This window comes from Struthio camelus, chromosome 17 (assembly GCF_040807025.1).
Source record: "Struthio camelus isolate bStrCam1 chromosome 17, bStrCam1.hap1, whole genome shotgun sequence".
In the NCBI taxonomy this organism is placed as follows: Eukaryota; Metazoa; Chordata; class Aves; order Struthioniformes; family Struthionidae; genus Struthio; species Struthio camelus.
This window is the reverse complement of record NC_090958.1, coordinates 18,759,649-18,783,186: the sequence shown is the minus strand read 5'-3', so window position 1 is coordinate 18,783,186 and position 23,538 is coordinate 18,759,649. Positions and strand designations below refer to the sequence as shown.

General features: G+C 56.5%; 1 protein-coding gene across 4 annotated transcripts in view; it reads left to right on the top strand.

Annotated features, from left to right (window-relative positions):
* Positions 1–23,538, top strand: part of CMKLR1 (chemerin chemokine-like receptor 1) — an 80,910-nt gene that overhangs the window by 29,619 nt on the left and 27,753 nt on the right. For 3 of the 4 annotated variants that reach the window (XM_068911047.1, XM_068911050.1, XM_068911048.1), the window contains exon 3: positions 1,608–1,826. The exons of the other annotated variant lie outside the window; for it this stretch is intronic. The gene's annotated coding sequence lies outside the window, so the exon portion shown is untranslated. The remainder of the gene's footprint in view (positions 1–1,607; positions 1,827–23,538) is intronic. 4 annotated transcript variants of the gene reach the window in all.

Here is a 23,538-nt window from a genome sequence, read left to right as displayed (position 1 = left end):
ATTTTTGCTGTTGCCTATCGCATTGGAAGCGATATAGCTGACCACCAACGCCTTCTCTCCTCCTAGCGTGAGCATCTCCAGGGGTCAGGGTTGGGTCTCGCAGAGCTCGGCTCCGTGGCACTTATGGGATATGGCTGCAGCACCTCTCTGGGCTTTGGAGCATCATGCTGGAGGGTCTTTGCCAGTGGAGCCAGAGGGGCTGTGGTGCCAGGAGCAGCAGTGTGATGGCTGTCTGTCCACATGTGGGACCAGGGCTGCTGGAGGCCATTACGGTTCCCAGAGTCCCAGCTCACGGGAGGTGACCTGGGTTTGCAGCCACCCTGCAGAGCCGTGAGACGGGCCTGCAATGCTAGAGGCCTCCCAGGAGCTCTCCTGTGCAGAAGAGACCGCAAAAGCAACTTTTCTTCCCAACGGCTTGGGGGCTGTAATTAAAATTCAAATGTTGGGGTGCAAATGGGCCGCGTGGCTCTGCAGCACCGCTGCCAAGGCAACAGCCCGCGGCCACGAGGGCAGCTCCTGCCCCTCGCTTCCATCCCTCTTGACTCATTTGTTGTTATTGATTCCTCTGAGTCTCCACTCCAGCTCTCAACCGTGGCATTTATCAGCTTCCTCCAGCTCGAGCAGAAAAATGGGGTTTTCGTTTTCTGTTTCGCCCGAGCTGCCTCTGTGGGCGTCTCTGCAGCACCTGTCGCAGCATCTCAGCTGTATGTTAGGGACATCCCTGGGCGAGGGGTGCAGGAGCTCGGTGGGAAGGTCTCTGGGTGAGCGTGCAGGGCAACACTTGTCCTCTCCGCACACAGCTCCTCCAGCAAAGCTGGTGGTGTTGGCCTGGTGGAGATGCAGCCACCCATGGGCACTGTTGGTGTGCTGTGGCTGGGCTGGACTCCGAGGAAGGGGAGGGAGCCTTTGGGTGGGAGAACATGCAAATGGTCATTCAGACCATGCCCTGGCCTCGGCTTGGACCGTCCCGTCATGCTGCTCCTCAGATGAGCCCTCTGGTTCAAATTTCCCCATGTCCTTGCCCCAATCCCGATGATTCCTCAAGCTTTTCAAGGGATCCAAATTATTCAGCTTCGATCTTCTCTTGTCAAAATTGCAACCGAGGTGCAACCCGTGTGCAGGAAGTGATAAGAAAACTTGCCTGTTTTACTCTATAAACCAAGCACTGAGCTGAAGGTGTGTGCACACTGATCAGCCCCTGTTCTTACCTGGAATGAAGGCAGTGCCCTGTGTAACTGTGCTGTGCATGCACCTTAGTCAAAACTGCTTAAGAATGATCCATAATTTATGTCGCCAAAGCATCTGGAACATTTAACTTCATCACTGACGGGGAGTTTGTCGTCAGCACTGCTCCATTCCACCTTAAAAGCATATATCACTGCATACTGCTCAGAGCCGGAGCAAAGAAAGACTAAAGAGGAGAATATAGAGTGAAATAGTGATTACATTGGCAGAGAGTGGAACAACAAAATGAGAAAAGACTTGTCATCATGCAAATAAAACTTAAATGGGTCTACTTTGCTTTGTAGAAGAGTTTTCAATAGCCCAGAGGACATGTTTAAAATGCACTCAATACAGCAGACAATAACATTGGGTCTGCTTTTCAGATAAACAGGCTATTGTGGGGCACTGCAACCTCAGGGTGACTGTCGGCTGGGGCAGCAGCGAGCCTGGGGGCAAGCGGGGCAGCGCGCCTTGCTCGGAGCGGCAGTTGGGCTCGTGGGACGCAGCAGCGGCCAGCGGTGTGCTGCAGCGAGCAGCGCAAGAAGAGGCCACTCAAGCCAGAAGCATGCTTTCCTGCAGGAAGAGGCATTGGGCAGCTCAAGGTTTGTCTTGACCAGGATCCCACTGCGACAGCACCCCACTGTGCCCGAGACACAGGCAAATGCCTGGCCCATGATTATATCATCCCCGCTTCTGGAAATAAGCTTTTAGGAGCTTTCTGAGTGGGGGGTTATACAGAGAACATCATATTTAACAGCTATTGGTAGATCCTTCTTCCGTGAATTTGTTTCATCCCGTTTTGAACACGTGCATAGCTTTGTCTTCCACACCTTCTTCCTGCGGCGAGTTCCTTGTGTGAATTGTATGCTGTAGAGGAAAAGAGCTTCCTTCATCTGAAGTTCCCCAGGGGGACGATGCCTTGTGCCTTTTATGTTTCCTTCAAAGGCAGGGCCAGAGCTAGCAAGGACAGTGAGCCTCCCACCACCGCAGCTTTATAATTGTTTGGGGATTTTCTGGGAGCCTTGAGAGAGCTCTCGCTTGCTGGGTTCCAGCAGGGAGCAGTGGCTGGTGGCTTCCTTCAGTGCTGCTCTTCCATGCGTTGTTCTGGAGTGACCAGGCTGAAATAAGGGAAGAACAAAAGGAGGAAGATAGCCCTTGTCTTTGTGGATAGACTGAGCCAGTGTTGCCTTTTGGGATCTGCAGCCTTGAGCTCCCTTTAGGTTGTTACCTGGACCCTGGTGCTCCTGCTGCTCTGCAGATGCCAGGGAAATTTCAACGCTTTCTAAAGGGCACTTCATTTACAGAGCTCTCACCCCAGTCTAACTTAATGCAGCCTCCAAGTGTGCTGCTGAACTGAAGTGACATTAAAACAACAGGATAATGCACTTGCTATTTTGTCCATGAAATTGCCTTGTCAGAAAACAGAAAATAAATTCACTGATGCCAGATTTTTAAAGGTCCATAATTAATAGTGAAGCGATCTGCAAGGGAAAAAAGGGAAAGTGTTGCCTTCATGAGGAAGGGGGGAGGGGAGGATGGTTTTGGTGCTATTTAAAGCAAAATATAAAAAGGCACCACGCTGGAAATATTTTAGTCAGTCCAAGTTCAGCAAAGTTAGTTTCTCAGGAGTCGCTCCATGTGCTGCACGGGCAACATGCACCTCTCCCAGCTCTTACTCCTGTGCCGCCGGAGCAGGATGATGAGGGCGGCTGCTCCGTGCTGGCGCCGTCTCTGCAAAACCCACCCCATTTCCCCTGCTGCTCCCGGTCGAGTAAGGACAAAGCCTTGGTGTTGGGCAGGGCTGAAGCAGGAGGAGCTGGTCCGGTGGGAGTGTGCGTGGTGGCCCCTCTGCTCAGGGATGCTCAAGGAGTCTAGGGCAGTGCATGCTGCTCCGGGCCCCAGGGGCTGATACTGCCAGCATTCCCCTCTCCCACTGGACTTGTCAGGGTGCAGCAGCCCCTGTGTATCCCACGGAGCCAGGTGGCGGGGGAAGTTTTTCACTGTTAGTGTAGATGTGGGAGAGGGTTGGTGGACACGGGGCTCCAGGGCTGGGCAGGCACTGGGTGCTGTCTCGCCGGCAGTGGTGAAGGTGCCCACTGGTGGCTGTTGCTCCCTGCTGCCAGCCCAGCCGCGGGGCTGGCCACCCTCGCGGTGCTGCCTGGCAGCAGGCACTGTTCCCAGGACCAGCTCCTGTTCATCTGTGTTGCTGACTCTGCTTTCCACCACTTGCTATTTCAAAATACCTTTGCATCCCTTTGATGTGGTCTACTTCTAAAATCCCAACAGCAGTTCCTGCAGCTTTTGGAGAGGATGGGAGAGGAGAGGAGGGGGACTGCTCCTGCAGAGCGATGCTCTCTAGGCATGGTGCGCGCTGCCCAGCCGCAGAGTTTGGCTCTGTACCCAGTGGAGGAGGCCTTCAGGACCTGTCTGTGCAGATGTGGCTACCAAAAAGGTGCTGTTTGTTATCCATGGCCCACGGCAGTGTCTCAGTGCAGAGACCTGTGAGCTCTTGAGCTGTCAGTGCATGTGTAGCCCACCCAGGACTGTCCTAGAGCGCCGACCCTCCACGCTGTGATCATAGGCATGGGAATGAGGCGCCTCAGTATGTGCAGAGATCTGGGCTTTGGTGACTTCCCTGGCAGAACCAGGGCTGGGGCCTGAGCACATTGCTCTACTCTGGTGGTTGGCCGGAACGCAAGGGGAGAGCGCGCCTTGTAGCTGAGGGAGAAACCCTGTGGGATCCGGCTTGGATTTCACAAAGCCAGAGGCAGATGGGATCTGAGACTCACTTTAGCCAAATTCCCCAATTTGGAGAATTTGAAGGAAGAATTTCCTCTCTACTGGGTGGTCTGGCTTTGGCCAGGAGCTGGAGTCAACAGGGCTGAGAAGAGCAGAGCAAACCTCCCAGGCAGGCCGGGAAGAACCAGCGCTCTTGTTTCCAGACCCCCTTCTTTGCCCGGCAGGAGGAGCGCCGTGGCGCTTTCTGCGCTGGCTCAGGTCGGTACGTCAATGGCACTAGGCAAATGCTGTCCCCCAAGTAACAAAACTCCTGCCCGCAGTCCTGGAGCAGCCGCTTTAAAAGCATTGACAGTCAAAAGAGATGGAGAACCCCAACACGACCTTGGCACAGAATTCATCATTTGTTAGTGTGCTGTGTTGATCCCCATCACAATTCCAGGGCTGTCTGGTGAGGGGAGATGTGATTATTTCTGTGCTTATAAATAGAAACATGTGCTCTGTTTGCCGAGGGAAGTTCCCTGTTGCAGGGGGAAGCGTGGTCAGATCTTCCTGCTCTGGCCGCAGCTGGTTGCTGTGCTCAGCTGAGGCCAGCAACCTGCTTCCTCACGCAATGGTCAGGGCTGTTTGAAAGCAGGGACAGACATCTCCATTGAACATGGGTGTTAGGAGCGACTCCGTATCCTGCATACGCTGGCCGGGAGTTGTTAGTGGACTTGCCGGGGGTTTTGCCTCTTGCTCAAATTGTGGCAACTCTCGGCAGGAGCTTTTCCTGCGGCTTTTCCTTCTGCCCTGGGCTGCAGGAAGAGAAGAGAAGAGGGACTGCAGGCTCTATCCTATGTAGGATGAGTAACGCAGGGACCAGGGACAAAACAGTTGTCCCCACCTTGTCTGGTCGCTTGGTGGGACCATCCCTGCTCTCTGCCTCTCTCCCACGCTGTTCTCATTTGGAAGGTCAAACGCACACTAATTGATGTGCCATAAAGAGGATATTTTAATTAGTCTGGCTGGGGCAAATGTAGGCAGAGGACGTGGCTGCACTTTGAAAGGCAAGAAGTGAAGCACTGAGAAACAGCCACTCTGAATTTAAATAATTTAGCTAATTAACTAGAGCTGATGACCTGGACTCTTTCAGATAATGAACGACCGGCTGAAAGACCCCATGAACAGAGCGTGTCTGGGCTTGCGTGCCTGCTGTTTGGTGTCGTTAGACTAATTACCGTGGCCAGGTGTTCATGGGGGGGATTTCAGCAGCCCTGGGGGCTGGAGGGCATGAGGCCGCTTGCCCCAAGGTGCCAGCAAGATGGGGTGCAGGGGCGGTGCATGGTACCTGCTGCCTGGGTTGGGCTGGCTCCACTGACCCAAACCCATCAGCCACGGCCACGTGCACCATGGCCAAGAGCTCCTGGGGGCTTTGGAGCAGCTTAATCCTAAAAGAGCCGATAGATGGTATCAGAAGTACCTGGCATGGACCCTTCCCTGTGCGATGTTGCACTGGGACAAATCGTGATGCAGAATCCCTCCATCCCGCTGTGCGGCAGGGCCGAGGCAGCCTGTGCCCGGCCCTGGGCGATGCTGCCCGCAGAGGCTGTCCCCGCATCGGGGCTGGAGTCGGAGCCGTTTGTCCTGTCTCCCTTTGCAAGCGGGACCGGGTGGTTTAACCTTGAGGCCTCTCTTTGGGGCTGTTTGGGCTCCTTTGTCAGAGCAGGGAATTTTGTTTTTCTCTTTTGAAGACAGATAGCTCCATTATTTATGTTGTTCCTCATTTCCTGCGACAGGCCAGAGCAGGCCAAGCTGTTACGGCTGGTATAAAGCAAGCTTTTAACAGCTGCCACAGAGCAAGTCCGTGACCTTCGCCAGCAGAGCCGCCTGCAGTCTCAGCGCTCTCTGCAACGCTAATGTGACTCCGGTGCTTTCAGGTGCTTTGTAGTTGTTGCCTTCAGCGACAGGATGATGTGATGGAAAAAGGCCTTTTCTTGAAGGCTTCTGCAGGAGCTGAATACGCTGCAGCTCCCCTAACAGAAGCGGCAGTGAGCAGGCTTTTTAATCTATTAGCCTGTTCCCTGCAAGAAGGAAATTAGGACTGGGCTGCTCTGAAAGACAATCTCTGGAGACGCTGCAAGCAGGTTGTAGATGTTTGGTTAAGATGATGTCTCATCCTTACATCTGTTGTCTAGGAAAGGGACACGGCTTTCCCTGTATTCACTGCAGGCTTTGATACCTGCCGGGAGATTTGAAGCAGAAATCTGGCAGCTCCCACATCCTTCACTTCCTCTCCCCATCCCCGGGTCACCTCTGCCCCGGCGCAGCCTGCGCAGCCCCCTGCGCAGAGCTCCTGGGGTGGAGGGGCTGCTCTGGGGCTGGCTGCTGCCTGGCACCTGCACCGTGGGGTCAGTACCTGCACCGTGGGGCTGGTACGGGTACCGTGGGGTCAGTTACCTGTGCTGTGGGGTCAGTACCTGAGCCCTGGGGCTCATACCTGCGTGGTGGGGCTGGCACCTCCGTACCTCCCCACTAACCGCCGTCCATGCAGCCCTGCCCCGGGGGCCAGGAGAGGCGGCTGGGGCTGCCCCGGGGTTGCAGCCGCTCCAGCTGAAGTTTTGGGTCTTCCCTTGCTCGGTGCTGCCGGCCACACAAGGAGGGTGCTGTGGGGGGGACTATTACTGCATTTTGGGACTTGGAATACAGTGGGCTGGCTGGGATTTTGGAGAAGTCACCCCAGGGACATTTGGGAAGTGCAAGGGAGATGGGGAGACAGTTAACCCCCCGGACCCCAGCCAAGCTACGCTAATGAGAAGTAGAGCTAATGAAAAGCCGCGGTGGGTCCAGGATGGAAAGCAGGCGCCTGGCCTCCGGCTGCGGGCTGCTCCGCGGAGCGGCGGCGGGCGCGCGCTGCGGCGGGTCGGTCTAGCGGGTCGCGCTCGTCTGGCTTTTCGTCCTGGCAAAGCGGGGCCAGAGTGAGTCAGCGTGGCCCAAGGGCACCCGGCCTCAATCGCCCTTCTGCCGTTAGTAATCCGATATAATTCCTCTAAGATCGCCTTGCTGCAAGCGAAGTGAACCCGAACGCACGCGGGCGTCGCTGAGACCAGGCTCTGCCCCGCTCCCGGCGCTCGCAGCCTCGCGCGGCCGCAGCCGCTGAAACAGAGCTCAGCCCCGGGCCAGGTCCTGGAGGCGGCGCTCGTCACCCAAGCCGTTAGCAACGCTGACGCCGTGCCACTTGTCCCCGGCGCTGGGAAAAGCGAACCTCGTGTCGTGGCCGCGCCGGCTGGTTTGGCCTCAGAGCCTGCCTGGAGGGGCGCGCGCCTGCCGCGCCGCCGCCGCCGCTCCGCTGCAGCGCATCGCTTGCCGGCCTGTCGCCCAGCAAAGCAGACAACACCGGGACATACAAGCGTCCCCTCCTACCTTCGGGTGCGTGGTGAATTCGGGACTCTCTCACGAGAGCAGGCGCCAGGGTCTCCGCTGGGCTGCCGCCTCCTCTCGCTGCCGAAATCAAGCTGCCCCCAAACCCCCTTTACCTGCTTCGGGCCCGCGGGAGCCTGACGGCCTGCGCGACCGGCCGCGCCGGGTGGGCTGGGCGCCTCGGCTCCTGTGCAGCCTGTCCGCCACCCTTTCGCTGGCCTTCACGTCCGCTGAGGAATAATGGCCACCGTTAATAAACAGCAACCCTGCCAAGGAGAGCGTTCCCGAGATAAGAGCCCGGGCTGCTGCGCCGGCCGCGCGGCCGACGTGCCGATAAACCCGGCGCTGGCTGGCAGCGGCGTCTCCGCGACGTGCCCAAGGTGCCCGGCTGTGCCGGGGGCTGGCCGCGAGCGCGGTGGGGCAGCGGGGCCGCACGCCCCCGCGCCGAGCTCGACGGGGAGTCGTGGCCGGGCTGCGCTTCGCCGCTCCGACTGCGGGGCCCCGGGGCGGGGAGGTCTCTTTTGGCTCCCAGGTAGGGTTTGCGTTATGAAATACCTTTTCTCTAAATGGCGCTGTCAGCGGGAGCTGTGCTTTCCTTTGCCTGAGGTGTAATGACATTTTCAAACTACATTTTCAGACATTTTTTTATATATATATATAGGCAAATATATACCAAAATGTGCTCTATATATACAAGCATTAAAAGACGTTTTGCCCCGTCTCGCCCCGCACAAGGAGCGCGGCGCGACCGGGGCGCCGCGCGTCCTCGTAGCGAATGCCGAGCGTAGCGTGTTGGCAGATGACGACCTCTCTTTGACGTTACGTCGCCCGTAAACCGTGTTTTTAGGCAATTGTGAACCTGAGCGATAAAATTATATATGGAGTTTCCTTTTTCTGCCCCAGTTGATAATGGATACAGTAAATGTGCTTATGTATTATTCACCAGTGTGGTTTAATACGTATTGTTCAGAGGGCTCAAGTTAGAGCCCTTTCTTCCAAGGTAAAAAAAGCAAAATGGAAATAATTTAAAAAGACAGTTTATGCTGTTGTGTTCCAGTAGCTATCACCAGCTCTGTTTGGTGCTGTATGTATTATTTATGAGATTCATTAATATGCAAATTTGCACCAGCTGATTGGCTCTCCTGGCACAGATCCAAGTTCCTTATAAATTATATAAGTGCCTGGCTGCGTGGCGTGAGTGCCAAGAGGCAGGGCCGCCCGCGGCTGGAGCAGGCGAGGACCCCTGCCCGCAGCCCCGCGCGGCGCCGCGGCCGCCGGAGCGCGCTCCCGGCCCCCGGCTGAGCTCCGGGAGGGCTCTGAAGCTCCCAGCTCCGGGCAGAAAGGAAGGGTGTCGGGGTGCCGGCACCGTGCGTGCGGGCACGGAGGGCTCCTGGCCGTCCCACGCCGACGTGTCCCTGCGCTGGCTGGCTCCAGGAGCGGCGGTCGGTCGGTCGGAATGGGCCCTCCATGGTGGGAATACCAAGGCGGATTAACCCCACAGTTCCTGCTGGTTCCTCATTGAGGCTCTAAGAAATGAGGTTACTCTGCAGAAGCACAGTTCTGCCCTTAAACACAGCGGGAGATGCGCTGTGTGGAAGTCACCCTTCCCAGACTGAGTCTTGTTTCTTGCTCAGGAAGAGGGAAGCGACGGTGCGAGCAGTGGGCTGGGAGCAGTCCGTAGGAGGCTTTCGGCCGTGCGACACCTTGCCGGCTTCCCAGCAGCACGGGACTGGCCGCTCGGGGATGCCCTGGCCATAAAGCCTCCTACAAACCATAAACCTTCTGCAGTGAGAGCAGCAGGCTGCCCCCTGCCCAACTGTCTGCTCCTACCAGTGCGGCATCTCATTTTATCTCATTTTTTTCAAAAGGAGGATTCGAGCTGGCCTGGTTTCTTTAGCTAATGTGACCCACAAGCCTTTCTCCAGCCCAACCAACATGCATCAGGCAGCATGATTTCCATTCTTCTCTCTCCTCAAACTTTGTCACAGACGCCTGCTCGCTCGGTTTTCCTCTCTGCCTGCAGTCTCCTGTTGCGTTTTTGCCCTCCAGTCCCTTTGCAGACAATCCTATGAGCTTGGTGTTGGATTTTCCAGGATATAACATTCAGGAGGGCTCAGACTTCAGCATGCTAAATCACTTCTGCCGCTGCAGGGTAAGAACAAGATGGTAGGCGGTTGAGGATTTCCTCAGATTTTCTCCCTTTTATTTCTGCCTGGCAGCGAGTATCAGTTAATTCTGTCTGCTCTGGGCCTGGAGCTCTTTGGTGGCCCAGTGCTTCCTACGTTTAGTGCTGGGTTTGAGTCATCTGGAGCAATAGGTCCACGCGGAGGAGCCTCTCCAAAAAGAAGGGAGGAAAAATCCGTTAAGTCACACAAAAGGCTGGGACAAACACCTATGCTTGGTAGCAGCTTGATTCCTCTCTCAGTACCCAACATGGCCAGGCACAACAATTTGTTTTACACAGGCTCCTACCAACACACAGCAGGGAAAATGGGATTACGTATCATCTCCGACATCCTGGATAAAAGATGCAAGTCAGATGCATTTGTAGCCTAATTAGGAGTGAGAAAGCTGCGTGCTAGAAACCCCTCGCTTCAAGCCCTGCTGCAGCCTCGCCACAAGCCTCCTGGAAGACGGTTAGAGAGCCGTGGTTAAAAATCTCCAATGGGTCTAAAGAGGAATGGGAAAAATATCCCAACAGCCCAGCTCTCAGAATTGTTTCTCTGCTGATTTTCTGCCCAGCTAGGAAAGTGTGACAAAGATGTACTGCACGCAGACTGGAAATTCATCTAGGCCTGTGCTGCTGATCAGGAGATTTTCAGGGTCTAGAGGACATGTTGCTACAGGAAATTAAAGCTGGATAATTGCAGAATACCTCTAGCAGGGCATGTAATTAAAGTGAGAATTCAACAAAAGTTTCCAGCGCTGAGCTGCCTGAATAAACGAGAGGGGCTCTCTCTGGCTGTGCCACGGGGTCAGCAGGATGGGAATTAGTTCCAGCTTGGGAATAAAAAATGAAAGAAAGAAAATATCCCTTCCATTAACAGTGCAAAAGAATAAAACATTAGAAACGATAGTCCTGCTGCTCCGTGGGCTATGGGGAAACTGCCCTAATTCTTGCCTTGCCTGCTCCTTTTATGTGTAGAGATTTGAGAACAAAAGTTTGTGGGCCAAGCAGTCCCGGCGTGACGGGCGCCTGCTGCGGGGCATGGGTGCCACTTCTTACTTCCCAACAGAGCTACTCTGGATTTACACCAGGGAACACGCCGGTTTTTCTAGGGTTATTGGTTTGCCAGGAGTGGCAATGGGGAAACAGCCTCTCTCAGGCGGTCTGCACCCAAAACCCGCAGCCCCTGCCCGGGCTGTGGGAAGGTGGGCGAGCTGCAGCGTGGCAGCGATGTAGCGCTGCGCCTCCAAACCGGGGGAGGCTCGATATGATTCGACAGTCAGTCTTTAAAGAAAAGCACTTCTGTCCTGCAGGACAGAAAACCAGTTCTTAATAGGAAAACAATGCGAGAATCCTGCTCGATAAATCTTGCACTGTTATTGCGAAGAAGTTGTTTGAGGAAGGATAGAAAACTAATAAAGTGCAGGCATTATCTGGGGTTTTACAGTGTTCTTTGTGCGATTAATTTATAATCATTTCATCTAGTGATAATAGAATTGTTTAAGAATAATCACTTCAGAGGAATGATGTTTTTCTTCTGGAATAGGGAGCCTTATGCTGTTCATTTGCCAGTCAGCTCAAATTAAGACGGAGCTCTGCTGTGCTTCTTGCACCTTGCTCCTGCCAGAGCCTCGCGGTTGGTGTGGCTCTGGGGCTTCTCCGGCCAAATCGGATGTGCAGGAGGCTGGACTTCCCTGTCCTCCAGCAGGGGCCTATCAGGCCTCAGCCGACATAATGGTTTGATTTGAATTTTGGGAAAAAAGAGCAACCAAAAACCAGATTGCACTTCTTCCTAAGGAGCTGGTTGTGGTGCTATCACTGACCCCAGGGACTTGGGGCCAGCTTTGGGGACCAGGAGTGGGAGAACTCAGCTCCAGCAGGCACCAGGGGGAGCGAGGAGTGGGGTTTTCGGCTGGATTTGCAGCCCCACATCACCTCCAGGCCGACAAAGACCCTCGCTTCTCCAGCACAGCGTCGGCGATGCAGCCGGCGGGGAATGGGCTGGTCACCCGTCCCCAGCGATGCTGCCCCTCTGCCACTTCCTTCCTTCTTTGATTATCCAAACTCCAAAGGACTTCAGCAATTAAACAGTTTAATTTGCCTCTCCTGAAACATTTAGGTTTTAAATATTGAAGCACTCCTATTTTCTCCTTTCCTTGGGTTTGCCCTGTGGAATGGAGGTGGCTTCTCCCTCCCTCTCCTGCTTCCTTCTTAGACATAAATGGGCCAAACAATGAACAAAACCTACTGTCACCCCGCTTCGGGGCGCTGCCGCCTCCAGCGACATGCCAAGCTGCCGCGTGGAGAAGGCTCCGGGTTCCCTTTCTCCATCATCCCCGGGGATGGAGAGGCAGGAGTGGATCTGAAAAGCCTTTTGCAAACACCCTGGGCTGGAGCACACAAACCTCATTTATTCTCTGACAGGAGGAAGCTCTGCTTTCAGCCAGGGCACTTTTCCTATAATCATATTTAGCCTGATTAAAATTGCACTTTTAAGATGCTGTCCCTCTTGCTCCCAATTATCTGGGTGACACTGTCAACAGATTCCCCTCCCCGCTGCCCTCGACTTTGAGTTGGCTCTCATTTAATAAAGGGGGGGGGAGGGAGAAAGACAAAGCAAGCAAGCAATTATCTTAGTGGCAGCCAATTTAATTTGCATACGACAAGAAGACAGCAGCAATCAAGCAGCAGTGGAGAAACCCCTCTGACAGACCCCCCATTCCTTGCCTGCAGCTGAGGCTCCAATTCAGCGCGCATATATTTTTATCCTGCTACTTAGCTGCCTGGGCACATCAGGAGGTCGTAAGCAGGAGGGAGGGAGAAGAAAGGAATTGCAGGGAGAAGAGCCATGCAAATGTCGCTTCCGAGTGCCGGAGGAGCTCTGGGACATGCTGTTGGAGCTGCCTGCCCTTTCCCCACTGCCCGGATCAGGCTGCATCGCGCTGCTGGCGGCTCCTGAATTGTTCTCAGACACCTACCGCCCTGCGCTGGGGCCTGGGGGAGTTGGGGTCATCTTTGGGGGACATTGAGCACTTTGTTAGGTGCCTGGGCCTCGCTGGGGGCTGCTGACATCAGGCACGGGTGGTGGCGTCCCAGTCTCTGTTGTTTAACAGCTGCCCTACATCTGGGACCCATCTCCCCCTTGTTCTCTTGCTGTCTTGACTGACACATCAAGAGCCCCTTGTCTCTAAGGCCTGGATTCCTTCAACAAAAAATATATTAGAAAGAGGAGGAAAAAGAAACAAAAGCTCTTGTTGGAAGCCCCCAGCCTTTCCCTGGGTGGCGATGCCACATGGAGGGGGCCGGTGAAGGGCAGGTCTGTGCAGGCTTTTTTCCCAATTGTCCCCGTTAAAACACGCGGGGACGTGGCGCTCTCCATTTCCCCGCACAGGAGACCTGCAAGGTCCCCGAGGCGCCAGCACAGCTACATGGTGTCATTTATCCCCTTGGCTCTTGCCCTGATCTTGGGATGTGCCCTAGCGCATAAGTCCATTTGGGGTGGTGTGACGCTGCGACGTGGCCAGGGCGCTCCTGCAGACCCCGTCGCACCTCGCCGAGCCCGTGCCCGCGCTGCAGCCCGTCTGCCGTCCGCAGGTCCAGAGACCTGCTTATGATGTGCAGAGAGGCACTGACAGTCCTGAGAAGCAACAGGGGAGTCCGCTCGTGTCTCGTGTGTCGGATCTGCATCGGGTTTGAGCGAGGGGGGTCCAGCGTAGCTCCGCGGCACGGTTTGCTGCAAGCGTTGCTCGCCCGTGTCTGTCCCGCAGAGGAGGTCTCTCTGGTATGAGTGAAAAGCAGAAGGAAATTATCTTCATCTGTCGAACTGATTTGTCTTCCCCGTGACCAGCAAGCTAAAAAAAGGACAAGTAAGGGCATTCACATGCCTTAGCCGGTGCCCAAACATGGCCAGGTTTCCACTGCAAGCCCCAGTCGTGAGCCACACGGAAGGGCAGGAGGCGCTGAGAGCACTAGCTGGGAGGTGAGGGCAGGCGAGGACCTGGTCCCCGAAGCACATGGGAGCAGTTAGCGTGGTCTGGCTGTCGTTCACAGCCATCTCTGCAAGTGGGAGGACTCCTTGGGCCCTTTCCTCCAAGCAGTGGGAGGATAACAAGCTCCATTTCTTTCATCCTTCCTGTCTTAGAGCATCTGCTTTTTTTATAAAGCTGACTCAGCTGCCTGGTCCCCGCACTGTGCAGCCAGGCCAAGAGCTTCCAAGCTGAATTTAAGAGATGAATTTTCCTGCCCAAAGTGTACAGGGAATTTGCAGCAGCTTGGAAAAGTCCTGCAGGTTTACTTAGAGTGGAAATGCTGGGCACTGCAGCAGGACTAGGTAGAAAAAGCACAAACATCCTTGCTTGTGTCTTGGAGGTAGTTTTCCGATTCAGCTGGGGAAAATGTTTGCAAGTAATTCATCTCTGTCAAATGAAAACTATGATTTTCCCACCTAGTAGATCCCATTTTGACTGCAAGTCTCATATCAGGTAAACATTAATTGCAGCAAGCCTTTAAATAGGAACAAAAAGTGACAATCCTGAATTACTTTGCTATTCTCTCCTGATGCCAAACCATAAATCATGCAGTAGAGTTTATGGAGACTTTATATATCTTGGGCTGGGCAGGATCAAAATTTTCTGAAGAGTAATGACATGTTAATAGTAACCTGCCTTGGAGATAAAATTAGCAGAGGCTTTTGTTTGCTTCTATTAAAGTCAAAGCTGAGTTCTTTCACCCTCATCTTGGTCTCTTATGTGGAGAGAAATCCCTGGTGGGGTTGGGATGAAACGATCCTGAGATCCTTCCAGGGAAGGACGGCAAAGCCCAGAGCATTGCCCAGCTCACATCAGCTGGGAAGAGGTGAAGCTGCTGCTGGGCCCTCGGGGCCGGTGCTGGACACGGGGACAGGCCAGTGCCAGGATGCCCGGGCTGGACCCTGATGCTGCCAGAACCCTGCTGTCTCCCATCACTTCTGACTTGGTTGTCGTGATGAAGATGCAGGACTTGAGGGTCCAAGCTGAGACCCCCTAAGCTCATTGGACGCAGGTGGCGCGGAGGCAGGCGGCAGCCCTGGTTGCAGGGCGCTGCCGGCCCGCAGTGCCCCTCCGTCCCTCCTGGCTTCCAAAGCCACCTGGGAGCCAGAAGCAGCTTGCGGATCTGCTAACCATGCCCCAGAAATATCTCTGCAGAACATATTCTGGCTGAGTCCATGAAATAATTGCCTGCTGGATGGAGTTAAATTAATGCGAGCTGGAAAGCTGAATCATTTAGTTCCCACAGCTCAGTGTGCTGCCAGCAGCGCTCTCCGCTCCCTCGACCGGCTCCTTGTCACGCTCGCAACTCCTCCATCCAGCCGCTCCGCACCCTGACCCTTCTCCGTTCCCCGGGCTGCATCCGGGCTCTGCCCTCCCGGACCGCAGCCTCAGGGCTCTCCCGCGACACAGCGCGGTGCTGTGGGGCGGTGCAGGGCCCCGCTGCCAGCGCTGGCCCGCGCGACCGTCCCCCCGGCTGCCTCCCGGTGACCCCCTGCCGCTGGGGCACCCACACCGTGCGTGCCGAGACTGGCACTTACGGCTGTGATTTAAAAAGCAAGCAGCAGCCCGGCTCCCGCAAGGGAGGACTCGCAGTGTCAGCCAGGGCCGCCGAGCGCCCTGGCCTGTGCAAGGCTCGCCTTCCCCTCGTTGCTGTTGTATCACTGCTTAGCACTGGAAATGGAACAATTAAGGATTTTTCCTGGCCTACATTAATTCTCAGATCCTTGTCCGCATCTCTGCAGCATCTCCTCACCTTTTGCAGCGTCCCTGTCCCTGGTGACGTGCCACCAGTGGCTCCGTGCACCCCCAGGGCCAGCGCACACCTTGCGGGGCGTCATCCCGGCCGGCTGGGAGCGAGGGCAGGTCCCACCTTGTCCCACCTCGCCCATCGGCCCTTGGGGCAGCAGCCCCGTGGGGCCGGCTGGGCGCGCAGCCCCGCAGCCGCAGGGTGCCTGGCCCCGGCCGCGGGGAGCCCGCGCGAGGGGCCAGCCCGGCCCCGGCCACCCCGGGTGCCGCTCGGCATCACCGCGCATCATTGAGCGAACCTTGGCTGCCGCACCAGGCGGTCTCCAGGCAAGAGCTGCTTCGTATTCTCCCTGGGAGCGTCTGTTATTATTCAACACCCACATTAAAATGTTTTCTGTATATTTATGTGCCTGTGATACGATTTATTCGGAAGGAACATTGAATAAACAAGAGCAATTCATTCCCTGTGTCCCAGGGAGCGGCGGCGAGCTGGGAGGACAGCTCCGGAGCTGCTCGGGAACAAACTGTTCGCAGCAAGAATGAGCCCGGCTGCCGAGGCTCGCGCGGCAGGGCGGGCGGCAGGGGCGGCTCTCCTCCCTAAATCCTAAATCCTGCCTAAATCCGAAATGTGTGGGATGCCATCTAGGGTGTCAGCGATGCGTGGGGCGCGGCGGTGCGAGGGGCTGCACGCAGGCCATCGTGCCCCTCTCCTGCTGTCCAGCTCGGGCTCCCCGGGGAGCAGCGGGTGCCCCGCGGCTGAAGGACTTGCCCAGGGTTGCGCACAGGAGGCGGTGGCGGAGCGGAGCACCGTCCTTGCTCCGGGAAGCCCTGCAAGCCCGCGCCGCCCCTTCGCTTTCCGCTGCCGTCCCCAAACCGGAGCCGACGAACTTTGGCGCTGGCTGGTGCGGCTGGGCTGACCCAGTGGCTTCGCCAGCGCGCAGCTCCAGCTGGATTTGTCTCTGTTGCCAGTTGTTTTTATCATGTCCTCTAATGGTGAATCACTCCCTGCTTCAATACTTCAGTGCTGCAACCTGCAGTGTGGCACTTGAAAATCCAAAGCACAGTTTGTCAGTAACATTTTCTAATCTCATGCACTTACTGCTCATGCTGGTTCCCCTCTCATATTTAGGAGGAGCTGTGCACCTGGGAACAAAGCTGAAGTTATTTCTTCCATAATTAAAAATACATTATTCATTATTTGCCCCTGCTCTGCAAGCATGTGCCTGTGGTACCCACAGTGTCCTGTTGCTTGCAGCAGTCCTGTCCCACATCCTCAGATCTCATCTGCAGTGGTGGCTTCTCATTTTTAAAAACAGAGCAATTTTGACAGCATTCAAGATGAACTGTACTGGCCTTGCACCAGCTATAGACTGAGGCTGTAATTTCAGAGTATGAGCTCTTGTCTCTTACTAATATGCCAGGTTTATAGGCACCATAGAATTATTCTGTTCAGAGCAATCTTGAAGATGCTTCTTCCATGCAGGATGAAGCACTTTTAAATCATAACAATATTTCAAACCTTCACCCTGGATTCAAATCTGCAATAGGAAAGAGTGGTGTTTTTCAGCTGGGCCATAAATGACCATGTGAGCCATGGGGCCGTGGAGGACGAGGCTCTGGTACCTTTTGCATTGCCGTCTCCTGGCCCGTTCAAACTGCCCCTTCCCAGGAGGACCTGTGTGCCTCGGGGATGCTCCCGGCCCATGGGTGCCCCTTCCCAGGAGGAGACGGGAGGTGTGAGCCCAGAGACAGGCACTCACTGCCTGTCAGGACCTGTTCCCAAGCATGGGTGACACGGCCCCACTGCCCTCTGTGCTGCGCCTGGGAATAAAGGGAAGAGCAAGAGTCAGAGCTCGATTACGGACCCATCTGACAACTGGAAAGGACGGTGCCAACCCCCGGTGCCGGTACACGAGGGTCTGTGGGGCGCCGGGCTGCTGCATCTAGAGCGTCCTCTTGTGTTGGATTCAGCCAGGCATCGGCACAGTGCTGGCAGGGGTCCCGGGCCCATTGCCTGCGCACAGGACTAGCGATGGGCAGAGGAGCAGCTCTGTTCCCCCAGATGGTGGATGGAGTTGGAGCGGTCCAGACGGATAGATGGATGAAGTCTAAGTGGGTTCGGTGTGATCCAAATGGATGGACAGGCAATGTCAGAAGGGGTTCAGAGCAGTCCGGCCGGACAGGTGGACAGATGATGTCTGAGCAGGTTCAGTGTGGTCCAGATGGATGGATGGACAGGTGATATCTGAGCAGGTTCGGTGTGGTCCGGACGGATGGATGGACAGCTGATGTCTGAGCAGGTTCGGTGTGGTCCACCAGAAGAGGGCACTGACAGCCAGATCTTCCAGGCCCATCGAAACTATCCCAGGCTGTGCACGGCACTGCTTAGCTTCAAGCCAATCTCACACTCTCATTTTCTCTGCCATGTACTTTAAAATGCAGCAGACAACACAAATTGGTCAGATAGAGCAGTGCTCAGCTGAGGGGTTGTCATCAGCCGGCCGGCCCAGGCAGAGGGATGCTAACGGAGCCAGGATGGGCCTCGTCCCCGTACTGGGCAGGGAGTTTCTGCTTGGGAAGGTCCGAGCAGGAGGAAGGGAGGCTGGGGAGCCGGGGGCACAGCCACTGCAAGCACTCTGCGGAGCATCCCCGAAGCAAACCCCCGGTCTCTCACCATGCCCGTGGGTGCAGGGCAGTCATCTCACCGAGATGATTAAATCCTTTAGTGCAAACAGTGAAGCTTGCTGGAAACACCGCAAAGGGTCCTGCGCATTGGCGGCTGTGGCAGGCTCCTCTCCTCTCCTCTCCTCTCCTCTCCTCTCCTCTCCTCTCCTCTCCTCTCCTCTCCTCTCCTCTCCTCTCCTCTCCTCTCCTCTCCTCTCCTCTCCTCTCCCCGCGGAGGAAAGACCACTCCGCGCGGGTCCGAGGCACCTCGGGAGAGCCGGGCTGCCCCATCCTTTACCGGCCCTGACCTATTACAAGGAGACAAGCTGATTTTTTGCTTCACTTCAGAAAGCGAGCACGTTCTTGGCCTCCATTAATTCCCTGGCTGGCGATGCCGAGAAGCAGGTTACTTCAGGACACTGCTAGCCCGGCTGGAACAACGCCTCTCAACCGAAATAACTTTCCAGGGAGGTTTTGTTCCCTTCTGCAAAGTCCGGTGCAGACGGCTCGCGGGGGCTGCCTGGCATCGCGTCACGGAGAGCCAAACCCTGCGGCGGTCCGCGCTGGTCGGGCCGCGCCGGCGGGCCTGGCCGGGAGCACGGGGCGGCCCGGCGGGGAGCGTGCGCCGCTCGAGGCTGCGTCGCAGCGCCGCAGGCTGGAGCCTGCAGTGGAAAACCAGTGAGTCCTTTTCTTTTAGTAATGTGTTAGTTCCTAGGGTTTTTTTCCAGCTGTGTGAATGTTGGGCTGTGCAAAGCCGGTGTCGGCTGCTGCAGGTGCTGGCACGGTGGTGCAGCTGGTTTGCTGGCGTGTAGCCCCCACTTGGGGCAGCCAAGTGTGGACCAGGTCCGTCCTTGCCGTGGAGCATCCAAGCTCAGCAGTGCCGCTGCAAAGCGGTGAATCCGGTATCAGGTACTGAACGGGCTGCTAAACCCTGGGCATTGACCCATACGTCCATCGATCCGGGCTCTGCCTGCGCGAGAGCGCGTGTGACTGGGCGCCCTGCTGCCTTGGGGAGCTTCGGAGGTGGCTGCAGAGCTGTTGCGGGCATTGGGGTAGCGCTCGATGACGCCGGAGAATAGGCAGTGTTACGGCGCCGAGGCCGGCAGGCGGGAGTCTGCCGCTGGTTTGAAAACTTGCAGTCAGAAGTTTTCTTGGGAGGAAATTTCCCAGTAACGTTGCTATAAAGAGTCAGTCGTTCAGAGCGTTTGAAATGTCATGGAAAATATGACGGCAAAATTTTGATGGAAAGAAACAAGCAAAAGCCATAATCGTTCTTGTTGAAACTTTGGGACAAGTAATTCACCATCCCTCCCTCAAATCCAAGGAATTACAGAGTTATCTTAAACTGAGGTTTGGTCCTGACCTCCTGCAGCGAACAGCCCCCTCCGGCAGCCCCTTCCGCGCGCCAAGGCGGCCGGCGGCACAAAAGGAGCCCGCGCCGCGCGAAGCCGCTGCCACCCCACGTTCCCTCCTTCTCACCCCGAAGCTCGTTGGTAATACAGATAATGGATTTTTTTTTTAAATTAAGTGGTTTCCAGATGGATGTAATCTGTTATAAACCGTATAAGAGTTATAACAAACATCTCGCTATGTGTATGTTGAAGATCTGTGGCATAATGAGGAGAGATTTACTGTTGCCTTCAGTAAAGGCAAGGGGATCTGCTCCCTCCAAAGTTCCCCATGGGTTAGATTAGACTGTCTGCAAGGAAACTTAATTGATTCTTTAGGTTAAAGCCTTTTCATCTGCGGAGACAAGCCGAAGCATTAATTCTGTATAATGTGACACGCAACATTTGCGTACAGCTCTCGAGCACAGCTTTCGCTCCCTGTGTTCCCTTTTGGGCTCTGATTTGTTTTCTTTCCAAGGCAAATTCTGGATCTGGCTTCCATCAACAGTGCTAATTAATCCTTTTCTGTATATTCCAGCATTTAAAAAAAAAAAAGAAGAAAAAAGAAAAACTTTCAGAGAACGAGTTCGGTTAGGAAGCAGACTTTCATCTGTCACGGCAGCCCGGGGGCGGACGGCTTGCAGCGCAGGGCTGAGGTTCCCACCGTTGCCGACGGGAGCTGCAAGGGGCCGGGGAGGGTGCGCGGCCGCCGCCGGGGCAGAGCCTTTCGGGGGGCCCGGGCTGCTGCCGCCGACGTGGCACGTGGCGGGTCCGGGAGTCAGGCCGCTCGAGGGGCGGGAGACCGGCGTCCAACCGGCGAGCGGCTCCGCCACCGGAGTAAGCCGGCTGGCGCTTTCGGCCCGGGAGCGGGGGGCGCCTCCGTGGGCGCCGGGGCCTCCTCGCCCCCGGGACCCCCAGCCGGGCCCCGGGAAGGACTTTTGCCCGTGCCCGCAGCGGCTCGGAGGGCCTCGGGGGGCACGCCGCTCCCGCCGTGCCGGGGCTCGGCCGCCGCCGCCGGCGCTGCCTGGAGCTGCTCCAGCAGCGCTCCCCAGCTCCGGCGGCCGCCCGAGCGCCCGGGTTCGCCCGCGGGTCCGTCCCCGCGGCTCCACGCCGGCACGGCCTCCCGAGGCGGCGGCGGCGGCTCAGAGCTCCCGAAATATCTCGGAAAAGAAGACGTTTGTTGCTCTTATTTAGCGGTGGCTGTGGGAAGGGGTGACTTGGGCGACCTCCCACCGCTCCCTTCGATGGGGCGCTGATGAACCTGCTCGGGCCAAAAATGAGGCTAAAAACGGCATCGCTCGCGCGGAGCCAGCAGACGGGAGCGGCTGAAACCTGTCAGGGCTGCTGAGGCTTCCCGAAATAAACCGCGGCCCCCGCTTCCCGCCCGACGGGACGTGCCCGGCGGTGGGGACGGGCGCCCGGGGAGCCCCGCGCGCAGCCCGGAAGCAAAGCAAAGCGCCCAAGCGACCTATAAAACGCCCTTGGGTAGGAACGGTGGCGCCGGCGGAGCGGCCTCCTCTGCACCGCGCTCGCCCTCGGCCCGACTGGCGTTGCAAATAAGCCTGTAGCGGAAAGTGAATTGCCCAGAAATTAATTGCAAGGAAAAATTGATTTCTTTTTAATTTACTGAAGCAAAAAGCAGGTTTTATCGCCGGTGGTGGTGACGATCCAAGTCCCTTGCCGCTCTTATGACCAATCTGGCTGGTGGCTTAAGTAATTGTGCGTTTGCTGAGGGTTCGAAGGGCACCAGCCGTGTCACATCAACGTTTCTGTTTTTGCAACGAGATTACAAAAATATACATATCTAGCTGGATTTGGCAGGGTCTGGCTCAGGGTCTCCCAGGAGCCGAGAAGGATCGAGGCGCTGGCGGGAGGCCAGCAGAGCGCGGAGGCGGCGGGGCCGGAGCAGGAGGGCGGCTGCCTCCCCGGGGTCACGGCAAGGGCTGAGCCGGGCTCTTCTCGGAGGCGCCGGGCACCGGCTGCGATTCCGGCTGCACACAGGGCAGAAGGGCACCGGGCGGGTGGGCGGGCGCGGGGTCTCGCTGGCGCGGGATGTTGCAGCCCCCGTGGGCGCTCGCCTTGCTCGGAGCGAGGGCTGGGGCTCCAGAGTCCCTCTGCGCCTCGGACCGTCACCGGCGCCCGCTGCGCCTCCACCGAACCCGCGTCCCAGCGGGTTGGGACCGGCCCTGGCCGAGCTCCCGGCCGCGCCGCCGAGCCTGCTTCCGGCAGCCCGCGCACGACAAGCCCTCGCCGCCCGCTCGCCCGAGGGGGACGGCAGCCCGCCTCTGCGGCCCCAGCGGCCGAAAGCAGCCCCAGCGCTTCCCTTTGCTTCCCTGTCCAGCAGAGCCGAACCAGCAGCTGAGAGTTTCCTTTTCTTGGCCCCCAGTGGCAGCCGCTCTGCACGGGGCAGGGACGCTCGGCTTCGCCTCCTCTCCTCCGCGCCTGAGGGCTACTGCAACGCTCGGGAACCAAATCAGCGCGGGTTTTCTGCGGGCCGGGAAGGAGAAAGCAAGCGTGCTTTTCAGCAACATGCGGCTGTGTTTATAGGTGTGCAGGTCTCCGCGCAGAAGCGAGAGGCAGAGAGAATAGGCTCTCTTCCTCGGTACATGGAAAATTGTCTATGAAAGAAGCATAACCTATTGATTTTTAGGTGGACTCTGAAGTGTAGCGTAAAAGATAGGCACATATTAAGCTTCAGCAATTTTGTAGACAACACAAGCCATTAAAGAGCAATCAGCATCATAATTCTCCCGTGTGCACACGGGCTGGGCTGAAGTAATGGATCTAGAGCTCCCCAAGGGTAAGGCTCTCGGTGTTTGCAGGCAGGGCAGTATGTTGCTCCCACCTTACACCCTTTCCTTCCTGCAGGGAAGCCCCCGCGGTGGGTGCAGTCAGAGGAAAGGTTGCTTTTTGCTGCGCTACTTCTGAAACAGGGTAGTGGAGGAGGCAGGGATATCTGCCAAGATGTAAAAATCTAATCTCACTGCCCCAAACTGGCTTTTGGACGTAGCGGTCTGCCTAGCCCGGGCCAATTTTGCACCTCCAATCTGCTGAGTGATCTGGCTATTTGGTAGGTCTGATGAGCATCAAAATACTTGACCCTGGAAGGGACTCTCTCTAATCTGTTCTGAATTCCTCTGCTATACTGTTTTTAGCGAGGAAATCCTTGCCGAGCCGTTCGTGTCAGGGTTGCAGTCCCCTCCCCGGAGAGAACCGCTCCATCTGGATTTCTGAACGTTTTAGCAGGATGTATGAGTGCATTCCTTTTGTGCGCCTTTCGCTGGGGAGCACGCGCTCTCCTACCCACATCACAGGGCTGGAGATTTGTGTAATGAGCATTTTGGCCATTTTGTCACCAAACGAACAGAGGGGACCTTGGGAGAGGGCAGGGGTGCCGGCGCTGAGCCGCGTCCTAGCACCAACACACGAGGCGCCGGAGAAGTCAGTAAGCTGTACGCTATCACAGATGTCTGAATTTGCTTATTTTCATTCCCAGAGCTGCTTTTTTTTCTAAGATGCCCGTACAAGCCGAGCTGGCCTGAAAGTGGAAATGGTTTCCCACAAAAACTCTCGCATTGAAAAAACACTTTGGGTTGGAGAAAAAGCGACAAATGTCACATTTTCCACAGGAAAAGGTTGCAAGGCAAAGCAGCGTGGGGAAGGGCTGCCCCGTAGGTGAGCCGTGGCCGCTGCAGGCGGGAGCGGACGGGAGCAGCCTCGCGGCAGCCGCCCGCCCGCCGGGGTCCCGACCCGCCGCCGAAAACACAAGGTCCTGAAAAATGAAAAATTTGAAGGGAGGTTTGGATTTGCGGAGCAACAGGCGCTGCTGGCTGGGAAGACCCAGCTGCCCGGCCAAGAAGCTGCTTTTGAAGGATAGGAACGACTGGATCAAAACTGTCTATTGGCACGCGCCCCCCTGCTCTGCTAGGCACCGGCGCCCGCGCCGCGTGGGCCCTCGAGCACCGTCCTGCCCCTCCTGCCTCTGCCGGGCAGCGAGGGCGCTGCATGTCCCGCTCCAGACCTTGGCGTGACATTAAAGTCGGATATTGGACTTTCTGGCCCTCCGCTATGGCACGTTTTCAAATTACCTTCCGAGACGAGAAGACCCAAGAAGAGTGTGTTACGCGGCGCAGTGGTACTCTCTGCGCTGGGCTCCGCCAGCCGTGAAACCGGCCCGAGGAAAAAT